At 47.4% G+C, this 21602-nt stretch overlaps 3 non-coding genes across 3 annotated transcripts; 2 read left to right on the forward strand and 1 right to left on the reverse strand.

Moving 5' to 3' along the window:
• The first annotated feature begins 9971 nt into the window (after positions 1-9971).
• On the forward strand, positions 9972-10043 carry TRNAE-UUC (transfer RNA glutamic acid (anticodon UUC)). Its single transcript has one exon. It is a non-coding gene; the product is annotated as a tRNA-Glu (tRNA).
• A 727-nt stretch (positions 10044-10770) lies between these two features.
• On the forward strand, positions 10771-10842 carry TRNAQ-CUG (transfer RNA glutamine (anticodon CUG)). Its single transcript has one exon. It is a non-coding gene; the product is annotated as a tRNA-Gln (tRNA).
• Positions 10843-18684: 7842 nt separating this feature from the next.
• On the reverse strand, positions 18685-18757 carry TRNAF-GAA (transfer RNA phenylalanine (anticodon GAA)). Its single transcript has one exon. It is a non-coding gene; the product is annotated as a tRNA-Phe (tRNA).
• Between the last annotated feature and the right edge of the window lie 2845 nt (positions 18758-21602).

Genomic DNA, 21602 nt, shown 5'->3' on the forward strand with positions numbered 1-21602 from the left:
CCACTCCTGCTTTCAATGTAACTCGATAGGGTGTAATGTTCATGCAGCCAACATCCGTAGGGCCTTGTGCCCATAGATGTACTGGTAAAGTCTGTAGTCGGGGATCCATGTCTCTAGACACATAGTGACCTTTAAAATCACGCAAAAACAACCTTACTCCTTCCGGAGAACAACATATTATGGCTCCTAGTGCTTTCAGAGTCTTAATTCCTAACAGATTTTCTGGGCATGATTTAGTAAGCAATAAATCTGTAGTTCGTGTCAAAGGTCCTATCGTAAGTGGTAGAGGCTGTGATACTTCATTAACAATAGGTTTTCCCGAAAAACCAAGGGAAACATTTTGAGAGCCTGAGAGGGGTGCCCCTGGAACTTCACTACGTTTTATTGTTGTTCGACTTGCCCCTGTATCGAGTAAGAATTTTCTATTTTGACCTAATAATTCACTATGTACATAAGGTCCTTCTTGATCTACAGGAATCTCGATAAGCGGTAAGTCAACTTCCCTCTCTAGGCTGGTTCATGCGTAACGCTGATACTCAGGGTATTCATACTGTGCAGTCTGATACATTTGTCGTGTTGTGGTTTGTGTGGCAGTAGCAGGCAACAGTGGTGCAGCTGGCACAAACTGTATGGGTTGCTGTGAGGCTGGCATGGACTGTTGCTGAACTGGCATGGACTGTCCATGCTGCATAGCTCCTTGTTCATTCTGATCTTGTCTAACTAATCGTGGTCTCTCTTTTGCAATACCTGTAGCTATATTACGTTTCAGGACTGGACAATCATGTACATAATGGCCTAGTTGTTTACAGTAATTGCAGGTTCCTTTTACAGGAACTGCAGAATCACCAGAATGTGTCACACCCTTTTTGTGACCATCTGCTGGTACTGTCTGAGAAACTAGCATTTTCATTTTTGTATCCTTCATGCGTCTATGCTCGTGTTCTTGTTCATCCCTAATTCTATTGTGATGATACTGTAACATTTGTAGCATTTGCGACGGAGTGTTACTTTGCCAGGTACTCTCGAATTTCAATATTCTATTCTTTACTGGAGGTAATGCATTTTCCACTAATTTTGTCACAAATAAATGTGGATATGAATCACTACTTGCTTTTATACCACTATTTATACCAAAACATTTTTCAAATCGAGCATAATAATCGCTTGTGTCTTCATCTTGCTTTTGTTTACAGGCTGTGATTGCACCCCAATCTTCCTTTTTTGTAATTAATAAACGTGGCAGTACCTGTACTAGTAAACCTGGTAACAGTTTAACTTTATCCCCGAGCCCTGAACCTGCAGCTCGGCCCCTTTCTTCCTCTGCTAATGCTGTCCAGTCTATCTTTTGGTCTCCCACTTCCCACTCTTTTTCTTTCAGTTTTTCGTAAATGCCAGCAGGCAAAAGCACCTTTAATATCGTCATAATATCAGGAAAGGTGTACTCTCCCATCAGTAACATGTCTTTAATTTCTCGGTGGAAACCCGCTGGGTCCTTGTCGTGACTAGGTACTACTTTCTTCATTTCTAATAATTCCATTTTTGATATGGGTGTGTAAACAAATACACGGTGAAACTCATTGTCTTCGCCTTTTATTGGGTGCACTTCTCGCAGGGGATTTTGTCTATCCATATAGTACGGCGCTCTTTCTCTGCGGGGCAGCGAGAGAGGATCCGGACTTACAAAAAGGACATACTGTTTACGTGACACTAATATCTCTTTAATTAGCTTGTTACTAGAACCTCTCCATCTGTTCGTGAGTAGTTCCGTTAATATATCAGGTAAAGGACCAGGGTCAGCATGTTGGCTCTTATATAATATGAGGAGTTGCTGAATCATATATATTCCAGCTAAACGTTGTTCATCTGTACTGAGATTAAAAAACGTGTGTGCTACGGTCTCATCACCGTATTTTTCAGGACTGTCAATCCAGTGAACGGCTGATCTGGCTAATTCTTGCTCATCCATGGAATCGAGGAGGTGGTAACCTCTTCGTTCTCGTAGTATTTTATCTGCGGCTTGAAACGAATGTTCAGGAGATTTCAGATTTATTACAGGCGTCGGATACGTTCTGCTATTATTTGGACATACAGAGTGTATGGGATCAGAAAAACATCTAGTATTTTCACAGGATCTTCCTCTGCCTACATAGGCTATGGTCTCTGACTGTCTTGCGGAATTCCCTGATTCGGACACTTCATCTTGCTCAAACTCGTCTGTTCCCAATCTCTCTTCATGAATACGCTCTATTTCTTTACGTATTTTTCGGCACATGGCTATTATACAATTTTGCTTATCGTGTCTCCCTTCTGATATATTCTGACTCCATCTTGTAAGAATAAGCATTGCATTCGGGTCTACCCCCGGACGATCTTGATTTCTGATTACACAGTTTATGAGGAAACGTAACAGTTCCCCCTGTATCTCTACTTTCTGGAATTCCATAGCTCTGTTAATACATCCTGGATCTCGTCCTGTTTGAACAAAATGATATATGTTATCTAGATGCGTAGTCATTCCTGGTAACCTTGCTAAATACTCTGCGGCTCGCCTGATACGTAATGATGCCAGGACCATTTCGTCCTCCTTACCAACCACTGGGTCATATCTACAATTTACAAGGAGTTCCTTAAGCGTACGTTCACTTACGAATTTAGGTGTACGTGAATGCGCTGACTCTTGAAAAACAAGTTTATTTATTCTGGGTGGTGTAAAGGTACTGCTAGCACCTCCCGTGGCCCCATCTGGGGCGTCGGGTGTGAATGGATTCATGGAACGTGACACAGCAACTATGGGTGTCGATACCCCTATAGGATCGACTGCGGAGACAGATGCGGAAACAGATGTGCTTGCCGAAGCTTGTATCGGGACTTGCTGTTGCACGGGGACAGATACCTGATCCTGACGTTGAACCCCTCCACCAGACGGTCTATGTGGTGCGGCGTTAGCATACTCGGGAGCTGCGTCGTCTAGATATGAGGAAAGAAAAACATCTTCTGCGGTTCTGGGATGCCCTTTTGGATGTACCTTAATTGGAAATAATGGGGGTGGCAAGTCTTTTGGCATCTCTGGAGCAGCCTTAGGTAGTCCTTCGGCTAGAAGGGGATACATACCATTCATAAGAGCATTTCTTTGTCTATTTACTTGTTCTGATTTCACTCGGATACCTTCCTTAATTAATAGATTTTCTTGAACTTTATTTGAACTTTCTTTACTCCTCTCTTCTTGTCTACGTGCTTTTTCTGTTCGTCTATGAGATTCTTTACGCCATAACTCAACAGCGTCTTTCTGTGACTGTCTGACCTTTCTTTTCCATAACTCTTCCTCCACTTTCATGATGCACTCTGCATCCCAGGTTCCCGCTACGGGCCACCTTTGACTTTCCGGTAATCCCTTGGTATAATCTACCCATAGATCAAGAAACAATATGGCATCTAAGCCATGTTTATGGTACATAAAATGCCCTGGAGTGTCCCTAGGAGGAATAGGAACTGCTTCTTCAAGCACCCCTTTTCTGGTAGTAATCTGTCTTAACTTCGAGAAGAGCGGCATATTTACAACTGATCTGATACTTACTCTTGAACTTACTTAATACGAAAAACACAATAATGAACAGTGAACAATGAACAGTCATTCATACCACAATATGCAAGACATTTCTGAATACTTTAAACATTAAACATTAAACATTATAACAATGATCGACAATGATGACAGTCTGCTTAACTAATCACCACACTGAATTCTTGACAATAACTGAATACTTCGGAATACTTGATATACTGCTAAACAGTACATATACACTGCTAAACAGTGCAGACCGGATTTGTGTACCCAAATCCGTCTTGACCGGCACAACCTATGTGCGCGTCAACACGCCTCCCCGGCGATGGTACTCACCGAGTAGCTCCTTGAAACGGAAGGCCTCAGAGAATGGACAGGACTCGATAACTGCGGACAGCGGACCCTCTGGACATCGGGATTTCGGAAAACCTGGTGGGCCTCTGTATACCTCGGATCTTGCTCTCTCAGCTAGGCTCTGGTCGGGATACTTCGCACTTCTCACCGCCTCGTCTGGGTTGATCGCAGCCTCAGTCGCCCCCGCTTGACCGGAGGGAGCTTACAGGAAATCCTGCTGGTACGCGTTTATGGTCCGTCCAGCTGTGGCAGGAGACCGGGCCTGCAACGCACCGCCGGCGCGTGAGATGAGAAAGTGTCCCTGTTCGGGCGCCATTATGTGGTAAATAAAAATACCGGACTGAATTTCATACGGGATCTTAAATAAAGTAAAATAGCTCAAAATAACAAGAGGCAGAATCCGTGGTATAAGAGGTTTTCTAATGGGCTTTATTCCATTCAAAATGGCCGACTCGAGTCGCGGCCTTCAGGTTCCGTCACCACGAGGGTTCAGGAAGTGAAGTACAATAATTTATTGACAGACATGTATTTTTATAATAAGTACATTACAATGAAACGAATGTAGAAGGCGTAACATTTGATAAGAAAAGTGACATGACAGTGACATAATCGAAACTAGGCGTAATAAGGAATAAAAGAAACATGATTGGTTAGAATTATCAGACATAGGTGGATCTATAAGATAATACTTGGCATAGATGCGCGCGCGGCAGCATGACGTGTAATTGACGTGCAACTAGGGGGTGAAGGGGACTTGACATTTAGCTCTACATGTGGAGACGAGAAGTCTGAGGGTCAAGTCAACCTAATCCCAAATCATATCTAACATCCTATGTTTAAAGAACTATGTTATCCACAAGGAAGAGACTCTCGGACAGAATCTATTCTATACTGACTGTGTGCGTGTACAAGCGTCTAAGTGTCTATATGAGATGCGAGGGATAGAAAACTTTCCATGGCAACAGGGCTATGAATCACTTGCAGGAGGACGGAAAGGCTGAGTCCTTTGCTTGTGAGCTAAAGGAAATGTTTACCTAAATCACTAGACAGGAATGCATCGGCTGAAGAGCAAAATAGATAATTCGAAGGTGAAATACAACTTCTTGGCAGACAGGCGAAAACTGGCCGAGGCAGGCACCGTTAGCTGCACAGGGAGTAGGACAAAGTTCATGGATACAGATGCGAGCTCAAGCTGAAGCTGTCAGAGACAGAGAGCAGGGAAAGGCTTGAGGACAGAATCGGGCCTCCTTGCCTGAACTGTAAAAATGAAGTAACTTAGCCATATAAAGTCGGTGGCCTTTCATACTTAGGAATCGAATATCCAGCCCTGTGATGGCGGATCTGACAGAGAACATGTCGACGGTAGACACACATATGTTTGCGTCTTAGAAACTGGAACTGGAGGGAACATACATGTACTTGTAACATGCATATAGAACCGTTGGGGTCCAAGATAGGGGACATAACTGATCAGGAAAATCCACATTTCCACACCACAAGGAGCAGGGTGAAGACTGACTTGCATATGGCTGGGTCCAAACTGGGGTGGTGTGGTGAGCAAAAGAATGATGGATTAAACCCAGATCTTTGTGACTGGGGGTGAATGTTTGCATTGCCCAGCATTCCATCCATCAATTGTTTCTTTTGCACAAGCCAGGGGAATACCAGTAAAATCTCCATGCAGTCTGGTTCCTGGTGAGTTCACTGTGGGTGAGACCCAACTTATGAGGGTCCCCCACAGTAAAAGCTCAATGATTAGGTGCTCAAAAAGCGAAACATACGGGCAGCCCCTAGTGTCAGAACCACCCTCTAACAATGACAATCAAAGACAGCATACCAAAAAATAACAGCACTTCAAATGAATGCATTTGATGCAATACCAACCCCCTCCTTGTTGTGAGTCGGTGGACACCTATTCACATCTGGAGACCACCCTTGGTGTCCAGCAGGAGGCAGTGCACGAGAGCCAACTGCTGTCTGGCTACACTATAGTGTGGCTACCAGCACCAACACCATGGACGTCACAAAAACTGGCGGCAATATACCTGATGCAACAAATAGGGGGAAGCACCACCTGCCAGCTCCCGTATGACATTGTCATGCGCTCAATACCCTTGCCAAACCGGGGAACAATTCCTGCATCAACCCTAAACCTAGGGAGCATTACCTGCTATTGCTACAACGCAAAGCAATACCTGCTACCCCCCAAAAACTGAGGAGGGGAAACCTCCTCCAGCACTCACCTAGTGATGTCCCGTCCGGGAATGCCCACCAACCGCTTATGTTACTCGCAGGTGCATCCTTCGCCCCTGGCTGGAGAGTCTCTGCTGGATGGATGCCTAAGTGAAAGGGTCAATGGAGAGAGAAAGGGAGGATGGATGGATGACTCCACCTAGTCACTCATCCTTCCAGATGAGTGACTGGGTGGATGGATGAGTAAGTGAAAGGATGGCTGGATGGTTGAAAGGGTAAATGGTTGGATGGATGCATGAATGGATGGATGGGTGGAAGAGTGGATGGATGAGTGTACGGATGGATAGGGTGAAAGGGTGGATGGATGGATGAGTGAAATGATGGATAGAAGGATACATGATGGATAGGTTTGCAAATGGTTGAATATGTTTGGATATGGATGGGCTTACTTATATACTATTGAACAACCTCCTCTGATGTGTCTGTAAAACGTACCTTTTGTCCTGAATTTTGACCTCTTGTCCTGAATGTCTGTCCTGAATGTTGACCCTTTGTCCTGAATTTTTACACTCACCGTCCTGAATTTGCACCCATGCCAATTGGTCACCCAACTGGACAGGGTTTTACTTACAATGCAGGGACTTGTAGTCCTATCATGTCCCACTATAGAGGGTAAACACCGACCTGTATTAGGTACTCAAGCCTGGACCTGGGGAGTATGAGATCTCTGATGAGGGTGGTGGGGCGTGCACGTCCGGGTCAGTAGTACTTTTACTTTCACAATGAGTCTGTGAGTCCTAAACCATTACGCTTAAATAGATAAAAGTGACACCTTCGTATAAAACAATTCCCCATTCAGAGCCTGCCCCCAGTATTCCATTTATTTAGCATGAAAGATACTCGTTGATATGCCTTTTCCATGTAGTTCTTTGATTTTAATATCATATATGTTTATATAAATAATAAGCCTGTTATTTTTTCAAGAAAGCTTAAAAAGAAAAGGCACAAAATGCTGTCCAACAGGTAAAACACTTGGAAATATTTTAACTTGTAAAAGCGTTGGCCATAAATAAAAAAGTATCAGCAAATTGTAATATCAGTATAACATTATAAATTGCATTTAAAAAAGGTTTGCCATGGACAAAATGTTTGCTTAGTTTAAAAACATGTTTTAAAAAGTGCCTCCCCGTCGGGGAACTGAACCCCGGTCTCCCGCGCGACAGGCGGGGATACTGACCACTATACTAACGAGGAACCGATGGGATCGGTCGCTGAGCAGCGCTCATCATGTGCTTCAGCCCGCCCTGTCCTGCCTGTGACTGATCTTTCTCATTGTCCAGCTCCTTCACACCAAGACAGGGGCCACAGCCTCAACAAACACACACACTCCTCCCTCCCAACAAACACACACTCCTCCCTCACACCTCACAACAACCTTCTCACCTCCTAGCAGACGCTCTCAGCAGCATCACCTGATGCCAGAGTCACAGCAACCAGCTCTGCTTCTGACTGGGCCCGGCCTGGCTCTTCAGCCCAGGGGCCCCTGGCTCTGTCTGATGATGGGGGCTAGCAGCGGGTGCTGCACACAGGGAGGGAGGTGGGAGGGAGCCCCTCCCACCGCCAGAGCCAAAGGAGAAAGCTGGCTTGTAAAGGAGAAGAGATGAAGCAGGAAAAGCCCAGGTGTGTGAGTGTCTGAGAAAGAGGCGCTTTCTATTTGTGAAGCAGAGGAAAACAGTTAAGAGTTGGTAATAGTCCTTCGAGCCGAACCTAAGGATGTCAGTCAATCCACCGCAATCCTCCGCTCTGCCAACTGAGCTATCGATGGCTCGGTGGAGGGGAGGTGACAAGGCGAGCCATCTACGTAGCTTTCTGTTTCTTATCACCTGATAAAGCTGCAAACCCGACAGATATTTAATTTATAGGGGAAGTGGGTGAGCAGTGGCTGCTTGTGATGATATATTTCCATTTATTATTTTGGGGATCCGGAAGTTAATAATGGGGTTATATTATCTAGTTATATATGTATAGCGCTCAAACACCGTAGGTTTCTTGGTATTGGATCAGAGTTAGTTTTGTTTTTTATTTATTTAGAGTGTCTCGTGTTTACTTTTGGGTACATTATTGCTGTAGATTCTCAGTAACATTTTTATGGTGTTTTAAGAGTTAATTTTTTTTGGTTCGGATGTTCTTCGTAGCATTAAATACTTGAATATGTTTTTGCGGTTCGTGCATTTTAATTATAAAAATGGTATTCACCATGGGATACAAAAGTTAATAAGGGGGTTATGTTATCTAGTTATATATATTTTAAACTTCATCAGGTGTTACATTTTATGTTTCTGGTCCATAGGGACTGGTCCTTGTAATAGGATCTGTTTAAACACCAGAGGGTAACAAGAGGGGTGTCCCCTCTGACCTATCAGAGCTCTTATATGCTGTGGGTGTAACAAAGATGGTAATAGGAGGAGACTGGGTTGAAATGCTGAGCCATTGTCAGCCCTTTGCCCCTTTGCCCCTCGGCAGCATCGTCTCAACGTCAGTATCGCCTCCTCTATAAAAGAGATCTGCCTAGAATCCAGTCTGTGCGGGTCAGAGGGCAATCAGAGGTTACCGGGCCATAGTTGTATCAAGGAGGGGTGTTTACTTCCGGTGCCCCCGGCCCTCCGTACTCTGGGCCCCCAAACTAGGGACCAAGCCCCCCTTTTAACTCCTGACTCTCAGAATAACAAGACAGAGCAGCCAAAAGCTTATTTGGGGACCACATGTATGAAAGGAACAAATGGGGAAAAGAAACTGCACCCTGACCCTATTAGCGCGCACTTTTTACATCCGGTGTAAACATAGATCTATATTTTGATGTATAACTTGAATAAATATGGAAACATTTGTACTTCTGAATGTTTCATGCTTGCCCACGCTGCAGTCGTATCCTAGCTATTTTTAAAAGTTTTCTCCATTCGGTTCTTTTAAATTGATGATGTCAAAAAGGAACAATATAGCAGAGAATGCCTACAAATGTGTGTTTTCTTGTTTTTAACCTCATACGTTTAGTTTTGTAAAAACACACCGCAGAGGCTCCTCCTCCGCTCTCGCAGAAGGCAGGGCGGGATTATTCGGGGTCTGCGCCCCTCAAGGCTGCTGATGTCCCATTGCTGCTCCATGGCCCTTTTGGCTGTGGCGGTGCTGCCCCCTGGCGGCCACCCTGTGCATGTGAAGATACCTGGGAAGAAGCCAGGGTGCACCTGAGCTGGTCCTCTGTATGAATCAATCGAGTGTCAGGACTGGGGTTTGGTGCTGTTAGTAGGGGGAGAGGGGGTGTGACTGGAGCCCCTGAATGGCAGCCTGGGGCCTGTGACAGGTGCAGGGAGAGAGTGTGGTTCAAGGAAGCAGCTGGACGGTAACTGGGGAGGGGTCTGTGGGGCCCTCAGCCAGGTGAGGAGACTCAGGAGTGAAGGGGTGTTCTGGTGCTAGGGGCGTGGCTTTGTCTGGCTCCTGTGGTGGGGGGAGGGGGGCAGCAAGAGGCAAGGGGGGGGGGGGCTGCTGCTGTCCTCTGGTTGGGCTCTGTGTCTGGAGAAGTTCCAGGGTTGTAAATAATGAGACATGAGCAGGTTGATGCACAAACCATGACCCCTCATTCCTTCTGGTTTGTCAGGAGTGGGGTGTCTGTTACTCCATTGACTGTCAGACCCTGAGAGTGGCAGTGTGATTTGAAATGTAAAGAGTGGAGTACGACAGGATGGGCACGTCACACATACACAGCTATTCTTCGTGCATACAGTCTCCCATATGGTCTAGCGGTTAGGATTCCTGGTTTTCACCCAAGCGGCCCGGGTTCGACTCCCGGTATGGGAAGATCACAGTCTCCCATATGGTCTAGCGGTTAGGATTCCTGGTTTTCACCCAGGCGGCCCGGGTTCGACTCCCGGTATGGGAAGATCACGTATTTTACTATAGGGACATATTAAACTTCACTTATTTCCTACAAACCTAAAAGACCCTAAATATTAATAAATATCACTCCCTTCTCCTCCTCTGCTATCAGTCTAAAGCCCTTTGAGGTTACACCGACCCCCTCAGCTCCTGTTTCCGCCCCAGCCCTTGCTGCACAGCTGATGCAGTATTAATGACCCAAATGAACAAAGTCAGATTAATACTACGAAGGGTTATTCGTTGTTTGTCTTTTATTGCACAACAAAGAGTACAGATTATATATAAATAGCGCGTGGATTACAAAGCACCAGTTTCCTGTGCTCTCACCGTGGAAAATGCTTGTTTATTTCCTGCCCCCCGTGCTACCGAAGAGGCGGTTTCAGACTCTGTTTTCTGACATCAATCCTGTGCCTTGTTGTGTTTTAGAGTCTGTTTTATGATATTAAACCTACTCTGTGTTGATTTCTAGAAGATTAAGATGTAGGAAGTTTCCGCCTTACACCATCTCAGAGCAAGTGAGAGTACTGCCCTAAAAGGACAGTTTAAAGCCCCAAATGTGTCCTTTTCCGTGTGTTTGGGTAAACAAAAGTTTGGTGTATCGTGTTTTAAGGGCTTAATTGTGAAATAGACTTCTTTCGTGGTGCGTTTAACATACACTGCTGAGCAATAGAAAGTCTACAGGTGACCAATAGCAACAAGCTGTCTCTTCAGATGATGTAACAGTGACAGGCGGTTCCATGGTGTAATGGTTAGCACTCTGGACTCTGAATCCAGCGATCCGAGTTCAAATCTCGGTGGGACCTGAGTTTTCTTTACTATTTACTTAATTTGTTTTATATTATTCAAGGTATTGAGCAGTGACCAGTGAGGCCATTTCTCTCTCTCAGATGACCCGTCCCTTCCTGTTTTCATCCTCCTGGTCTCTGTGGGGCAGATTTACAAGCCCCTTGCGACATTTTTGCGCCGCAGTTGCGTCACTTTTGTGACGCAGCAGCAGCGTAAAAATGCGGCCCATTTACAACGTGACGCATCTAGGGAGCCCTGCGTCACATTATACCTGTGTCAGGTATAATGTATACAGGGTGGGCGCTCCAACGCAAAAAAGCCTCGTAGAAGTGATGCAGTGAAATCTAGAACATTTCACTGCGCCACTTCTAGGACGCGACTGCGTAAAATTCTTACACCTGCTTGAAGCAAACATAAGGAGTGACGCGGCACAATGAAGATAGGCATCCTCCTGCATTGCTGGAGTTGCGTCATGCTTGCGACACAACTCCAGCAATGCGTGACTTTTGCGTCAACAGATGCATCAGAATATCTGACGCATCTGTCAATCCTTGCGCCATGGTGCGCCGTATTGCAAATACGGCGCATCCATAGTGGCGCAAGGGTTTCTCAAAGTGGCGCAGGGAAAGTGACACATCTTCACAGATGCGTCACTTTCTTATAAATCTGCCCCATTATCTTTAGGCGGTGCTGGGCGTCACGTGATGCTCCACACAGGTGTTTTATCATTCCTGGGGCAGATTTACAAGCCCCTTGCACCACTTTTGCTTCACTTTTCCCATGTTAAAAGTGACGCAAAAGTGGCGCAAGGGGCTTGTAAATAAGCCACCCTGTGTCTGGTGTGTGGACACCTTTCTCCTGTGGCTGCACAGCAGTAACACGCACAGTGTGGACTTGACTCCACACGCCCTCCACGCCGCATAACTCACAAGGAGACACACAGACAGCAAAGCAGATATAAATTAGAAATGTTCTTTCTTTTATTTCTGCACTTTCTTGGTAACTATTCAACATATGAAGGGAGATGACAAAAACACTGAAATTGAATCTGTTCCTCACGTAAAGCGCAGTGTGCCAATGTTTACGCTAACCGCAAAAAAAAGATAGAAGATGCGTCTAAAGCAATATTTTCACTGGATAATGGCCCTGGGCCCCTGATGGACGGATCAGGTGGACCAGACTTCCCCATCACCAAAGAGAGACACTGTCTGGAGATGTCAAGACTGACTGTCCCCTAGTGACCCATGGAGGATACTACACCCAACGGAAAGAGACTAGAGGCTAATTTACAAGCCTCCTGCACCGCCGGTGCGTCACTTTTAACAAGGGGCTTGTAAATAAACATTTACCATGTGTGTCCAAGGAACAGGCTGACGTATCAACGCTTTATACTACCAGCGATACTCCTACCAAGATTAAAGGAAGCATCCATTATTACGAATGACATATCATGACATGACCCAACTGGAGATAGACGGGGCACTCATGACGTATGAATCTGTCCTTTACAAACTTCCTGCACACAAAATTAAATTCCGCTCACATTGGAGCGCCCCCCTGCATACATTATACCTGGCGCAGGTATAATGTGGCACAGGGGTTTACAAAGTGACGCATCTACCTAGATGCATCACTTTGTAAATATGGAGCAACAAGGCTCATTTTTTACGCCGCTGCTGCGTCACAAAAAGTGACGCACTGGTGGCGCAAAAGTGACACAAGGGCTCATAAATAAGCCCCTGAGTCCCTAGCAATGGCAGGGTACGGATACACTGGCCCCCTAGGCCTGGAGGAGGGGGTGGGGAGGTTCCAGAGGCACAGCCCTGAGGCCAAAAACATTTTTGTAAATGCTTCCGCAAATCTACTGAGGATCCGCAAATCCACAGTAATTTATTTTTTTAAGTGCGGGCTCTTGTGCTCTCAAAGCAAAGCCATTGGGTTGAGCCGGGATCTGGGGGGCTGGCACAATTAATTTTATAGGGGAGGGGGGCTTGCGACCCTCCCCCCCCCCCTCCTCCAGCCTTCCTGCGGTCCCGGGGACCGATGGTGAAGTTGCATTGAGTGTGTCTGGCTCCTGGTCTGCCCTAGTGGGGTTGTGGTTGACTGTCATTCACTGGATGTGATTGTGTCTTCAGTCTGCAAGTCACATCAGACTGAGAGAGAGTGAGCCCAGGGCTGTCATTCAATAAGAGCGACTGAGCATAAGGTGAATCTCTCAGACTATTTAGTGGGATTGTGCTGGAAGGAGGTATAACTGTGAGAAAAGTAAATAATTGAAATCGGGGATAAATGAAGGACAGGAAGGGGGGGAGTGAAGTTATTGAAAGAAGAGCAGAAAAAAGGTCTATGTTGTTAAAGCCACGTTTTATTTTCTCAAGTTTTCCAAGACTTTTCAGTCAAAAAAACCCTCCGCAGAAACCCGGGATCCAATTAGGAACCTTTAGATCTTCAGTCTAACCTCTCCCAACTGAGCTATTTCGGCCTCATTGGATACCATCATGTGACTGATTCTTGTGAAGGCACCATGGAAGAAGTCCTGTAAATCCCTGAAGAGCTTAAAGCACTCCTCCCCAAGTTCATGGGTCTCCTCGCCAGGTTCACAAGTCTCATCGCCAGGTTCACGGGTCTAATCCCAGGTTCACAAATCTCATCGCTCGGTTTACACGTCTCATCCCAGGTTCACGGGTCTAATCCCTGGTTCACAAGTCTCCTCGCCAGGTTCACAAGTCTCATCGCCAGGTTCACAAGTCTTATTGCCAGGTTCACGGGTCTAATCCCAGGTTCACAAGTCTCATCGCCAGGGTCACACTTCTCATCCCAGGTTCACACGTCGCATCCCAGGTTCACAGGTCTCATCCCAGGTTCACAGGTCTCATCCCAGATTCCCAAGTCTCATTGACAGGTTCAGGGGTCTCATCGCCAGGTTCACATGTCTCATTGCCAGGTTCACACGTCTCATCCCAGGTTCACAGGTCTCATCCCAGGTTCAGGGGTCTCATCGATCGGTTCACACGTCTCATCACCAGGTTCACTGGTCTCATCCCAGTTTCACAGGTCTCATCGCCAGGTTCACACGTCTCATCCCAGGTTCACAGGTCTCATCCCAGGTTCACAAGTCTCATCGACAGGTTCAGGGGTCTCATTGACAGGCTCACAGGTCTCATCCCAGGTTCACAGGTCTCATCCCAGGTTCACAATTCTCATCAACAGGTTCAGGGGTCTCATCAACAGGTTCACAGGTCTCATCGCCAGGTTCACAGGTCTCATTGCTGGTTCACAGGTCTCATCCCAGGTTCACAAGTCTCATCGACAGGTTCAGGGGTCTCGTCGACAGGTTCACTGGTCTCATCACCAGGTTCACTGGTCTCATCAACAGGTTCACTGGTCTCATCCCAGGTTCACATGTCTCATCGCCAGGTTCACACGTCTCATCCCAGGTTCACACGTCTCATCCCAGGTTCACAATTCTCATCGACAGGTTCAGGGATCTCATCGACAGCTTCACAGGTCTCATCGCCAGGTTCATAGGGTTCAACCCACGTTCACAGGTCTCATCACCAGGTTCAGGGGTCTCATCGCCAGGTTCACATGTCTCATTGCCAGGTTCACACGTCTCATCCCAGGTTCACAGGTCTCATCCCAGGTTCTGGGGTCTCATCGACCGGTTCACACGTCTCATCACCAGGTTCACTGGTCTCATCCCAGTTTCACAGGTCTCATCGCCAGGTGCATAGGGTTCAACCCACGTTCACAGGTCTCATCACCAGGTTCACTGGTCTCATCAACAGGTACACTGGTCTCATCCCAGGTTCACATGTCTCATCGCCAGGTTCACACGTCTCATCCCAGGTTCACGGGTCTAATCCCAGGTTCACAAATCTCATCGCTCGGTTTACACGTCTCATCCCAGGTTCACGGGTCTAATCCCTGGTTCACAAGTCTCCTCGCCAGGTTCACAAGTCTCATCGCCAGGTTCACAAGTCTTATCGCCAGGTTCACGGGTCTAATCCCAGGTTCACAAGTCTCATCGCCAGGTTCACACTTCTCATCCCAGGTTCACACGTCGCATCCCAGGTTCACAGGTCTCATCCCAGGTTCACAGGTCTCATCCCAGATTCCCAAGTCTCATTGACAGGTTCAGGGGTCTCATCGCCAGGTTCACATGTCTCATTGCCAGGTTCACACGTCTCATCCCAGGTTCACAGGTCTCATCCCAGGTTCAGGGGTCTCATCGATCGGTTCACACGTCTCATCACCAGGTTCACTGGTCTCATCCCAGTTTCACAGGTCTCATCGCCAGGTTCACACGTCTCATCCCAGGTTCACAGGTCTCATCCCAGGTTCACAAGTCTCATCGACAGGTTCAGGGGTCTCATTGACAGGCTCACAGGTCTCATCCCAGGTTCACAAGTCTCATCGCCAGGTTCACGGGTCTAATCCCAGGTTCACAAATCTCATCGCTCGGTTTACACGTCTCATCCCAGGTTCACGGGTCTAATCCCTGGTTCACAAGTCTCCTCGCCAGGTTCACAAGTCTCATCGCCAGGTTCACAAGTCTTATCGCCAGGTTCACGGGTCTAATCCCAGGTTCACAAGTCTCATCGCCAGGTTCACACTTCTCATCCCAGGTTCACACGTCGCATCCCAGGTTCACAGGTCTCATCCCAGGTTCACAGGTCTCATCCCAGATTCCCAAGTCTCATTGACAGGTTCAGGGGTCTCATCGCCAGGTTCACATGTCTCATTGCCAGGTTCACACGTCTCATCCCAGGTTCACAGGTCTCATCCCAGGTTCAGGGGTCTCATCGATCGGTTCACACGTCTCATCACCAGGTTCACTGGTCTCATCCCAGTTTCACAGGTCTCATCGCCAGGTTCACACGTCTCATCCCAGGTTCACAGGTCTCATCCCAGGTTCACAAGTCTCATCGACAGGTTCAGGGGTCTCATTGACAGGCTCACAGGTCTCATCCCAGGTTCACAGGTCTCATCCCAGGTTCACAATTCTCATCAACAGGTTCAGGGGTCTCATCAACAGGTTCACAGGTCTCATCGCCAGGTTCACAGGTCTCATTGCTGGTTCACAGGTCTCATCCCAGGTTCACAAGTCTCATCGACAGGTTCAGGGGTCTCGTCGACAGGTTCACTGGTCTCATCACCAGGTTCACTGGTCTCATCAACAGGTTCACTGGTCTCATCCCAGGTTCACATGTCTCATCGCCAGGTTCACACGTCTCATCCCAGGTTCACACGTCTCATCCCAGGTTCACAATTCTCATCGACAGGTTCAGGGATCTCATCGACAGCTTCACAGGTCTCATCGCCAGGTTCATAGGGTTCAACCCACGTTCACAGGTCTCATCACCAGGTTCAGGGGTCTCATCGCCAGGTTCACATGTCTCATTGCCAGGTTCACACGTCTCATCCCAGGTTCACAGGTCTCATCCCAGGTTCTGGGGTCTCATCGACCGGTTCACACGTCTCATCACCAGGTTCACTGGTCTCATCCCAGGTTCACAGGTCTCATCGCCAGGTTCACACGTCTCATCCCAGGTTCACAGGTCTCATCCCAGGTTCACAAGTCTCATCGACAGGTTCAGGGGTCTCATTGACAGGCTCACAAGTCTCATCCCAGGTTCACAGGTCTCATCCCAGGTTCACAATTCTCATCAACAGGTTCAGGGGTCTCATCAACAGGTTCACAGGTCTCATCGCCAGGTTCACAGGTCTCATTGCTGGTTCACAGGTCTCATCCCAGGTTCACAAGTCTCATCGACAGGTTCAGGGGTCTCGTCGACAGGTTCACTGGTCTCATCACCAGGTTCACTGGTCTCATCAACAGGTACACTGGTCTCATCCCAGGTTCACATGTCTCATCGCCAGGTTCACACGTCTCATCCCAGGTTCACAGGTCTCATCCCAGGTTCACAATTCTCATCGACAGGTTCAGGAATCTCATCGACAGCTTCACAGGTCTCATCGCCAGGTTCATAGGGTTCAACCCACGTTCACAGGTCTCATCACCAGGTTCAGAGGTCTCATCGCCAGGTTCACATGTCTCATTGCCAGGTTCACACGTCTCATCCCAGGTTCACAGGTCTCATCCCAGGTTCAGGGGTCTCATCGACCGGTTCACACGTCTCATCACCAGGTTCACTGGTCTCATCCCAGGTTCACACGTCTCATCGCCAATTTACACGTCTCATCCCAGGTTCACAGGTCACATCCCAGGTTCACAAGTCTCATCGACAGGTTCAGGGGTCTCATTGACAGGTTCACAGGTCTCATCGCAGGTTCACAGGTCTCATCCCAGGTTCACAAGTCTCATCGACAGGTTCACTGGTCTCTTCCCAGGTTCACATGTCTCATCACCAGGTTTACACGTCTCATCCCAGGTTCACAGGTCTCATCCCAGGGTCACAATTCTCATCGACAGGTTCAGGGATCTCATCAACAGCTTCACAGGTCTCATCGCCAGGTTCATAGGGCTCAACCCATGTTCACAGGTCTCATCCCAGGTTCACAGATGTGTTTTTCTTGTTCTGATTTTATAATGCATTTTCCCGCATGAAGCCTGGGAATTGCAGGCCGGTCACTGGTTATCAATGGATTTTGTGTCGTGATTGGCCTCATCGCAACATTTTTCGTGTTTGTGTTTTGCATTTTTGCGGTGTTGCGTTGATTTTAACGCTGTCATTTGATGCATTATCGTGGGACTATCGCATGGTGCCGCCGGGTTGAGAATACTACGTTAACACAGAGTTGTTTTCCCGCGATAGACTGCGATATGCAAAGATGTGTTAAGCTAATTTTGTGATAATTATCACACGTTCTTGAGAATATGCCCCTTAATGTCTTAAATCTATTTATTTCCATGTAAAATTACACCAGTATGGTGCAAAATAATATGGGGATAAATATGCTTCAGGGGCGGGCCTATGTCAAAGGGCTGTAATGCCATGGAAAGTTTGTGTCCTCCAACAAACTTGTGACATTGCTGCTATTCCCAGACTTTTTCAGAATTTGTCCTCACCCGGGAAATAGCTTGTGATTTAATCTTCCTAGGGCTGGAATAAACCTCATCTATAGTAGGAAAAAGAGGGGAACACCCCAAACTTTGATGGGATTGTAGAGGAAGGGGTTAAATATTTTCAACATGGAGGAGAAAAATAGCATATTAGGAAATGCAAATGTTCTTTTTGGCAAGCACAATTAGGAATGTGTGTTGGAACTTAAGTTTGTGAGTACTTTAGGAAGCTGAAACCCTCACAGCTTCTAATGAGTAATCATAGAATTCTTTGAGAATCCAAACTGTTCGTAAATATAGACCCAAACATAGTTGCAAACCTACAGGTGTAGATTTACATTTTCTTTGTTGATTTGGGTCTTCCATTGTTAAATCTACCTACAAATCTTATTTTTTCTAAGCAGACAAAAATAAATATGGCTCCCATTTATCGATGTGTTCAAGACCTCAGCAGTCATTGTTTCTGCATTGTTTCTTACATTTCTTCATTGGCCTCTTTTCCTTTCTTGGTCATGTTTGTTATTTTCCCTTCCTTCACCCTTGTTTCCTCTGTTACATACTCCTCCTCCCCTTTCCCTCTGCCCTTCCCAGCTTTATTCTTACATCCTTCTTTTCCCTTTCCTTCCTCTTCTTCCTTCTTTCATCGTTCACTCTGCCTCCCGCTCCATCATTGCTCTTTATTTCGGCCTCTCTTTATTTTCCATTGGTTCCTTTGATCCACTTTGATCTGCTTTCATTAACTATTTTTTATTTCTGAACTAAAAAATATGAATTATAATAACACTCACTAATGTTAATTTCATACAATTTATAATCGACAACAAAATGTATCTGCCGAAACCCGGGATCGAACCAGGGACCTTTAGATCTTCAGTCTAACGCTCTCCCAACTGAGCTATTTTGGCCTCACTGGTTTTCATCATGTGACTAATTCCTGTGAAAAACACCAAGGATCACCTATGCATCACTGAAGAGCCTAGAGTACTTCTCTCCAGGTTCACGGGTCTCATCGCCAGGTTCACGGGTCTCATAGCCAGGTTCACGGGTCTCATCGCCAGGTTCACAGGTCTCATAGCCGGGATCACAGGTCTCATCCCAGGTTCACGGGTCTCATCCCAGGTTCACAGGTCTCATCGCTAGGTTCACAGATCTCATTCACCACCATCACCTCCGCCCTTACACTGACAGAGGCCTCGCTGGGGGTCGCTGCTCTCCTCCCAAGAGTGAAGACCACACAGTCCAGGGCTCGAGCCGGGGTACCACGCGGGTGGACGGCATCCCCCCACTTCTTTTTTTAGGACTTGTGCCCGGGGCGTACAAAGGTTTACCCATACTGGAGGAGGGGGCGTGGGGGTCCTTCAGCATTTCTTGCAGGGGGGTCCCCTCACGTTTTGTTACACTACTGCCTGAGAGAGACGTCGATCAGTCCCTCTGTAATGAAGTCAGCAGTCTAGTAGTTGGGGGGCGGAGCGAGTAGAGCGAGGGGAAGAGGAGGAGTCACGATAGGAAGAGGCAGTTAGTGTAGGGACAAGGCAGAGATAAGAGGCTGATGAATAAAGCTCCTGTTAAACCACCAGAAGTGTCCGTGGTTCTTTGTAGCGCGATGCTACAACTGGCGACGAGGGTGGGATGAGCAAGCCCCACTGTCCAAGGAGCCCCAGAGATTGTTGAAGAGCCGGGAGCAGCCACAGGAACAGGTGTGGACCTGCCTGAAGTGACCGATCGTTCCGAAGCGCGATTCACGCTGGATGCGTGAGATTTGAATGCCACCAGTGAGTACAGAAGTCGGGAGCCCACCCCGACCCTGCCTTGTGCCCCAGAGCGAAGAGAGGAGTGCCTCTACGTCGGAGACGCTGTCTCCGAAAGCCTGCCAGCGAGCGCGTTGAAATGCGAGCTGAAAGCCCGTCGATGACGGCTGATCTCACGCCCGATGCGTGAGCTTTGGCATGCTGTCGCAAGGGAAAAGCGGGAAGCTGCAGAATAAGGCGGGAGCCACCCCGACCTCACCTGATAGCTGTCGCCGTCGAAAATAAGCAGAGCCTGAAGAGTGCCACCCTTGAAGCTGCCCGCCGGTGAGTCCAGCATGGAAAGGACTGAATGAGCCAGGAGAGAGAGCCTCGTGTGTGTGCAGGGACGGCGGCCATCTTGTAGTCAGGCAGCTTTCGAGACAGTCCCCTTGAGTGTTGCAGAGCGGCCATTTTGAAGTCAGGCACCCAGCAAATAAGCAAGCCTTGTCAAGTGCAAATAAACAAGCATTGGCGAAGGGACGTAAAACAAGCATTGTCAAGTACAAGTAAACAAGCATTGATATGTGCAAACAAACAAGCATTGGCAAGAAGAAATAAACAAGCATTGTCGAGTGCAAACAAACAAGCATTGTCAAGTGCAAATAAACAAGCATTGACGAGAGCAAGTAAACAAGCATTGGCAAGAGCAAATAAACAAGCGTTGACAAGAGCAAATAAACAAGCATTGACGAGAGCAAATAAACAAGCATTGGCGAGAACACATAAAGAAACAAGCACCAACGAAGGAGGGGAAAGAAGACAACGACACAATGGCGACCTCACCACAGCGGAAGCTCCTTGTTGCGGGAGGATCACACCTGCGAGCTCCGGAACCTCTGATCGTGACCACAGGAGGGAGTATGGGCCCCAAGTGGCAAGAATGGTTAGAAGACTTCGAAGATTACATCGAGGGATCCAGAGTGACGGAAGACAAAGAGAAGTTAATTGCCCTTCGCAACCTAGCAGGCCGGGATATAAGTAAAATCATCAAGGATTTCTCACCTGCAGATAGTGGAACATATGACAAGGTGCATGAGGCACTAAACAAAAAGTTTCTACATAAAAGAAATGTGGACTATGAGCGCCACAAGTTTCAACAAGCGCGTCAAGGAAAAGAGGAGGCAATGAGTGCATTTATCACCCGGTTACGACGGCTGTCGAGACACTGTGAGTTCGAAACCTTCTCGCCTGACGCTGCTATCAAATCACAAATCATAGTTGGCTGTCACTCAGAAGCTCTCAGGAGACGGCTACTGAGGAAACCCCACGAATTGGAAGAGATAGAAGAAATGACTCGTATATACGACGAAGCGGAGGAACACGCCGCTACCATCGAAACGGGACACAATGGCCGTCAGGAGCAAGCGCACCGTGTTCAAGACCGACCTCGTAGCAGAAGGAAGTATTCGCGGGAGAATAAATGGAGACAGAGACCGTCGTCTCACCAACGACGCCCGGAGTACAGGAGAAGAGAAACGGGGCGAAGGGACCAAAAGCCAGAGAGGACTAACCGATGTTATCGGTGTGGTTATGACTATCCTCATATAGACACCTGTCCGGCCATGGGTCTGCGATGCAGGAAATGTGGGCGATCCAACCACTTCGAAGCCATGTGTGGGGACTATCACAAAGAGAGGTGAGACAACGAGATCGTCCCGCTCTGACACAAGGAAACATCACATTAGAGCTGTTCAAGGAGAGCCCAGGCGGTCCACAGGCTCATCACATTCCAGCCGGGAATCATGCCGGTCACGTTGGGGACGCCGATCCCCATCTCGGGACTCGAGATCATCGTCCTCCAAAGACTCGACCTACACTGTGGAACACTTGAACATGATTGCGGACCCTGATCAACTGAAGAAGTATCCACGCCTAGATATTAGAGTGGGGAATTACGACACCAAATTTATATGGGATAGCGGAGCCTCGCTGAACTATATTCCAGTTACGGAACACGAGAAGA

This window comes from Triturus cristatus, chromosome 4_1, assembly GCF_964204655.1.
Source record: "Triturus cristatus chromosome 4_1, aTriCri1.1, whole genome shotgun sequence".
NCBI classification, from domain to species: Eukaryota; Metazoa; Chordata; class Amphibia; order Caudata; family Salamandridae; genus Triturus; species Triturus cristatus.